We start from the raw sequence: 7,500 nt of genomic DNA, 5'->3' as shown, positions 1-7,500 counted from the left end.
GCGAGCAGTTTATATATTTTTAATATACTTTAAAGGATAAAATATTATGATAGTCTACCAGTTTCGTGTATTGGTAATGATGACATTGAAATTGGTGAAAATATTACAACTTCGAATTTTCATAAGGAGCTTTTAGTTCATGTTGTTTGTGTGAGAGTTTGTAAATGTACCAGCTCGTAGAGAAAATCTAAGTGGAGGTAATTGGTGATTGTTATTATTGGAGACAAGAGATGTAATTTCACGTTTTTGGGGTATCACTTTTTTGTAAGGAACACTTTTGGGAGAGGGTAAATTTATAGTATTTATATTGTAAAGTTGTAGTGGAAATATAACATGTACAAAGTTAGTTGTGCGTTCATATGCAGAGGTGGTTTGAATTTTTCAATAAACATATTTCCTTCATTTAATCGTTCTTTATAGATTGTTTCCTTGCACTGGTAAATAGTATATACATACATACATACATACATATATATATAATATATATATTATATATATATATATATATATATATATATATATATATATGTGTGTGTGTGTGTGTGGTGTGTGTGGTGTGTGTGTGTGTGTGTGTGTTTGTATATATATATTTATATACATATATTTACGCATATAAACATATGCACATTTTCACACGTATTGTTATTGGACAAAATATACCCACGTGCTGTAGAGGCAAGCGAAAATGGTGATGCTGTAGATGATATGAATCTCTTGACGATACGATAACGTAGTATAGTAAAATATTGTAACTTATATGTTTAATAAGAGCGATAATTTCAATTTTCAATTTGTGACGATGCTGTATACATCTAACTATAATCGAATGAATAGAGTATAACGTTTTCCAATTAGGTTATTAGGTAGGACAAAATAATTAATGTTGTTGATTTATTTATAGATAGAGTGAAACAATTAACGAAGAATACGGTTTAGCAAGGTTTTCAATGTAAGTTGTTAATTAAAACGAACCGTTGCTGCCTTCGTAACATAATGATTTATTAAAAAAATCTGCTGTTTTTTTAAACCTAGAATTTAATAGAAATTTTCCAAGCAGTATTCAGAAATTTTTAGTAATTATTATGTATATATCATATTGCTCTGTGGCCCAAGATGACTTTAGACATTATCTTGAAAATATTTAACTCCCCTTGTGATTGTAGCCATCTATATTCTCAGTAATACTCCTTTACACTATATGAAATTAACTGTTGTATGCATTATTAAAGTGTTTAGATGGTCTAACTGTTACATGTAATACATCTCTTAGCTACATGATGCCTGCGTTGTTTGTAATATTATTGGGTTTATTATTTAATAAGCAGTGTGCTAATGTTCTTTTCGCATTAATTTATTCCATTTTAGTAGCCGTGGAGGCTTAGGTTTAATAAACTATAATTTATATTAGTTTATTCCTGTTGTTTAATTTCATTTATTAAGCACTATTTTGTATTTGTTAGGCATTTTCGTTTCTTTTATTGCAGTGAATTTCAGGTTTTAAATTTGTGGGAATTTTAAACAGGTTGTATGAATTTTCTGTGCTAGTCTCGTTAGTAAACGTAACACAAACGCTAGCTAATTTGAGTAATTACAGTTCGTGATTTTTCCTTACGTTGATCATAAGGCCACACGTTGTCTAGAGAGTTTATTTCTTATATACATTCATACAATACATGCATACATACACACATATGTACATGTGTATGTATATGTATGTGCGTGTACATATATACTAAACACGTACAAGTATGTGTATCCTATTAATGCAATGTGGCTCGTTTAGATGTCAAGCGATCTAGGAATTTATACAGTGTATACTCGCAGATGTGGAGGCGCGTGGGTTAGTGGTTAGGGTGTCAGCATCATGATCATAAGATTGTGGTTTGGATTCCTGGACCGGGCGACGCGTTGTGTTCATGAGCAAAACACTTCATTTCATGTTGCTCCAGTCCACTCAGCTGGTAAAAATGAGTAACGCTGCGATGGACTGGCGTCCCGTCCAGCTGGGGAACACATACGCCATTGAAACCGGGCCCATGAGCCTGGCTAGGCTTTAAAAGGGCGCATTTATTATTTTTTTTATACGCGCAGATGAGAGAATACTAATCGCCATCAATGAGCCGACGCAAAAGTGATATACATAAATACATGAATAATAAACTTATTATTAATTGCCACCTATCAAAGTGGATTTATATGTGATGCTGGGAAAGATATGTAAACTTCAATATTAAAATCGTTCCCGGGATCTGAATAAATATTTGAAGTTTTATTGAATGAATAGGTAATAATTAAATAATTACCTATTCGTTCAATATTATTTGATATGGAGAGATAATGTGTTCAGGTAGTAAATTCTTGGAAGGTAGGTAATGAGATATGTGTTTCGATGAGATAAGGTAGTAATATGAGGAGTACCTCCATTAAGATTTACCAGTAACACAAGTTCTATGGAGACAATTACATTTAAATGTGAAATTAAATACAGCAAATTATACGTAAATTTGGAAACAGCGAAAACATATTTTGGGAGATGAGAGAGTATAAATCAAAGAATTCAAACCTAACACACAAAAGCTTTGATACTGGTTCAAAGGTTTACATTTATAAGTATAAACAAAAGTGTAGTAGACAGAAAGAATTGTTTGAAGGTAAGACAAATGCTTTGAAGTATTTGTTCTGGGTCTTTACTAAACAGAGACACACACACGCACACACACGTGAACATAGACACAAATAGATACACATATATATGTATATATATATATATATATATATATATATATATATATATATATAGATATATAGATATATAGATACACACACACACACACATATATATATATATATATATAATATATATATATATATGTTATGTATATAATATATATATGTATAATACAGACATACGTGGTGTGAGATGGATTATATTGGCACAAGGGAAAATCAAGTGAAACAACAAATATAAATTCAAACTTCATCGGCTCTCTTGCTAATTCTGCTGGCAGTTTCAGCGCCTTAAGATAGAAGAGATACATTTGTGATATTTACAATCCATTGGATATATCCGTTGGGGTATCCTTGCAGTTGAATCAGGGAAGATACATTGCAAAATTTCGAATTAAAATATAACAAGAATTTGATCCCGCACACGAATATATATATATATTATATATATATATATATATATATATATATATATATATTCGTGTGCGGGATCAATTTCTTGTATATATTTTAATTTCGAAATTTTGCAATGTATATATATATATATATATATATATATATATACATATATATATATAATGATAAATCTCAGAGCGAGTTATAAACAGTAGCAGCAACCCATCGTGACGTATATTTGCCATTTGAATATGGCTAACCCCAAGGGTGGATGCTACTGTAGTTTGTAGCCCCAGGAGGACACTCCTCCAGCTGGCTATAGACACACTTTCTGTGCCCTATCAATATTTGCAAAGGGAAGCCATCCTTCCCGTCTTCAACTTATGATACACACGGACTCGAGTTTCAGGTATTGAATGGAACCTACTTCTCATCGACAACTGTGATTGTCACACGCCGATGACGGGTCAATACCCTGAAACTCTTTTATATATATATATATACATACATACATTTTTATACATACATAAATACATACATATATATATATATAGTATATATATATATATATATATATATATATATATATATATATGTAGGTCCCGGGTTGAATCGGGGTTGACAACAGTAAATAATGTACTCAATACATAGCAGAGTAAATTAATTTATTTTATAGAAGGAGCTTCTACAGGACTAGAACTGTTTCATTCAAATGAAATCATCAGGAAGCTTCCTGATGATTTCATTTGAATGAAACAGTTCTAGTCCTGTAGAAGCTCCTTCTATAAAATAAATTAATTTACTCTGCTATGTATTGAGTACATTATTTACTGTTGTCAACCCCGATTCAACCCGGGACCTACTATATATATATATATATATATATATATATATATCTATATATATATATATATAATGTATGTATTTATGTATGTATAATGTATGTATGTATATATATATATATACATACATATAGTGAAAAATCGAAAGTTCTGTATACACATGTAAAAATCACAGAAAGTTTTGTATAATAAAGTTTATGATGATATTAGGATCATATTACCTCCTTACATCAAAACAAATTACATAAGTACCGGTTTCACGATCAAACGATTCTCAAATTATATAGAGAAAACTTTTTTGATGTCAATAGGACATAATCTATTAAACAAAAGTGAACAAAGATGAAGCAAAGACACTGAAGAGCTTCATGAAAAAATAAGAGTTGCTCCGCTTGACATATTGCTCCATTTCTGTTCCCTTTTTTCAAAGATGGCGTCCTATTGACATCCAAAAAGTTTTCTCTATATAAGTTGAGAATCGTTTGATCGTGAAACCGGTACTTATTTATTTTGTAATGATATAATGTTGTAATATGATCCTAATATCACCATAAGCCTCATCATACAAACTTTCTGTGACTTTTATATTTCTTTCTAACATATATACTCTTTACTCTTTTACTCTTTTACTTGTTTCAGTCATTTGACTGTGGCCATGCTGGAGTACCGCCTTTAATCAGTTTCCGTCTACCAAATCCACTCACAAGGCATTGGTCGGCCTGGGGCTATAGCAGAAGACACTTGCCCAAGGTGCCACGCAGTGGGACTGAACCCGGAACCATGTGGTTGGTAAACAAGCTACTTACCACACAGCCACTCCTGCGCCTATATATATATATTACTCTTTACTCTTTTACTTGTTTCAGTCATTTGACTGCGGCCATGCTGGAGCACCGCCTTTAATCGAGCAACTCGACCCTGGGACTTATTCTTTTGTAAGCCCAGTACTTATTCTCTATCGGTCTCTATTGCCGAACCGTTAAGTAACGGGGACATAAACACACCAGCATCGGTTGTCAAGCAATTCTAGGGGAACAAACACAGACACACAAACACACACACGCATATATATACATATATACGACGGGCCTCTTTCAGTTTCCGTCTACCAAATTCACTCACAAGGCTTTGGTCGGCCCGTTATAGTAGAAGACACTTGCCCAAGGTTCCACGCAGTGGGACTGGACCCGGAACCATGTGATTCGTAACAAGCTACTTGCCACACAGCCACTCCTGCGCCTATGTATATATATATCATATATATATATATATATATATAATATAATATAATATATATATATATATAATTGTGTGTGTGTGTGTGTTGTGTTGTGTGTGTATGTATGTATGTATGTATGTATATATGTATGTATGTACATATGTATCTGCGTGTGGGAGTTTGGGAGATTGGTTACTCATTTATAGACTCGGAGACTCGGATACATGATATCAAACAATGAATATAGTATGTTAAATATTAAGAAATGCCAGCGACTCAGAAACCTAAATATTCCGAAATTTAACATTTCTGCATTTAGTCGACATTTTTTTTTTCACAAGACATAGCAGCGCCATGTACTCCTTGCACAAACGTACAGCAGATGATACAGGAAATGTTGAAATAAACGAATAAATATTCATTTAATATTTTCTACTTCACATTTTATTCGTAAATCTTTCGCTAATAAATTAAACAGAAATATGCAATTTGTACAAAAACACTAATTTTCTTTTGTTTATGCATTTTTCTGTTACAATGTTGTGTTATTTGACATTCTTTCGTAAAGAAACGAAAAATAAATGGCCGGTTTGAAGAAACTGACTTCTGCTTTCACATATTTAATATACGTTGTTTTACTTTGTTCACTTTTAAAAACGATTTCAAGTATTGTTACAATTGTTTTATGTCATCAAAAAACTTTTTCATAGATTTGTACAATTCTTGACGTTATTCGTCTCTGAAACAACTTGTTTTCATATATGAAGCATGCTGTTCTTCGTGTTTAATAAACTACGAAAATTTATCCGTTCATTTCTTCCTTATATTTCTTCAAATTTGAAGCTTAAAACTACAGCCCGAAATTTAGATACATCTCAACTTCCATATTTGTGCGATTCCCGAGTAATTCGTACTTCTGGCATCTTCTCTCTCTCTCTATTTCTATTTATGCACACATACACACACACACACACATGCATTCATATATAATATATATATATATATATATATATATATTATATATCAGTTTCAATCGACACTGGAAAAAGTATATGTATTTGTGAAGAGATCTGACTTCTCATCGACAACCATGATTGTCACACGCTGATGAAAGGTAAACACCTTGAAACTCGGGTACGTGTGTATCATGTGTTGAAGACGGGGAGGATGATTCCCCTTCACAAATACTGACAGGACGTAGATAGTGTGTCTATAGCCAGCTGGAGGAGATATCTTCCTGGGGCTACAAACTACAGTAGCATCCACCCTTATGGGTTAGCCATATTCAAATGGCATATATGCATCACGATATATATATATATATATAAATGTCGGTATATATACATATATACATATATATGTGTATGACTATCTATCTATCTATCTATCTATCTATCTATCTATCTATCTATCTATCTATCTATCTATCTATCTATCTACATACATATATATATGTATATATAACATGAATCAATGAAGTTATTTTGGTTTCTATTCTTGATGTAAAATTGTTAAAAATGGTGCATGAATTAAGTTTGAAATCTATATGGTCATCTGCGTCTTTCAAATTGAAGTAATGCTTTGATTGCTCAATTAAATGGAGTCTCTTGAAACGGCCGTAATATATTTACACATACAACCTTATATATATATATATATATATATATATATATTATATATATGTCTTTTACTTCTTATATCCTTTTACTTGTTTCACTCATTTTGACTGCGGCCATGCTAGATCATCACATTTAGTCGAAGAAATTGTCCCCAGGACTTCTTCATTGTAAGCCTAGAACTACTTCTATCAGTTCTTTTACCGAACCGCTAAGTTGCGGGGACATAAATTCACCAACATCGGTTGTCAAGCGATGGATAATCACAGACACACAAACACATACATACACACATGCATGCACACACACACATGCACTTACACACACACACACACATATATATATATATAGCACAGGTTTCTATCAGTTTCCGTCTAACAAATCCACTCGCAAGGTTTTGGTCGGCCCGATGCTGTATTAGAATGCACTGGTAGGACTGAAACAGGAACCATGTTGTTGGGAAACAAGCTTTCTATATCTATCTATCTATCTATCTATCTCACGCCTCCTTCCTTCAAACGGGAAGGAAGAGCTATTTTCATCATCCTTGTGGCTATGGCGCAGAATGTATCTGGTGGACGCGTCTGAAAGGATTAGAGACAAACACTTTCCTCTCTGGTCAATCTCTCATCAACTTCTTCAAGTATCACTTGAAGAAAAAAGTGAGAGTAGAGAGGCAAGTTTTGTCTAGTGAATGTTT

Source organism: Octopus sinensis, linkage group LG12 (assembly GCF_006345805.1).
Source record: "Octopus sinensis linkage group LG12, ASM634580v1, whole genome shotgun sequence".
Lineage (NCBI taxonomy): Eukaryota > Metazoa > Mollusca > Cephalopoda > Octopoda > Octopodidae > Octopus > Octopus sinensis.
The sequence above is the reverse complement of the archived record's forward strand: the minus strand, read 5'-3'. Positions refer to the sequence as shown.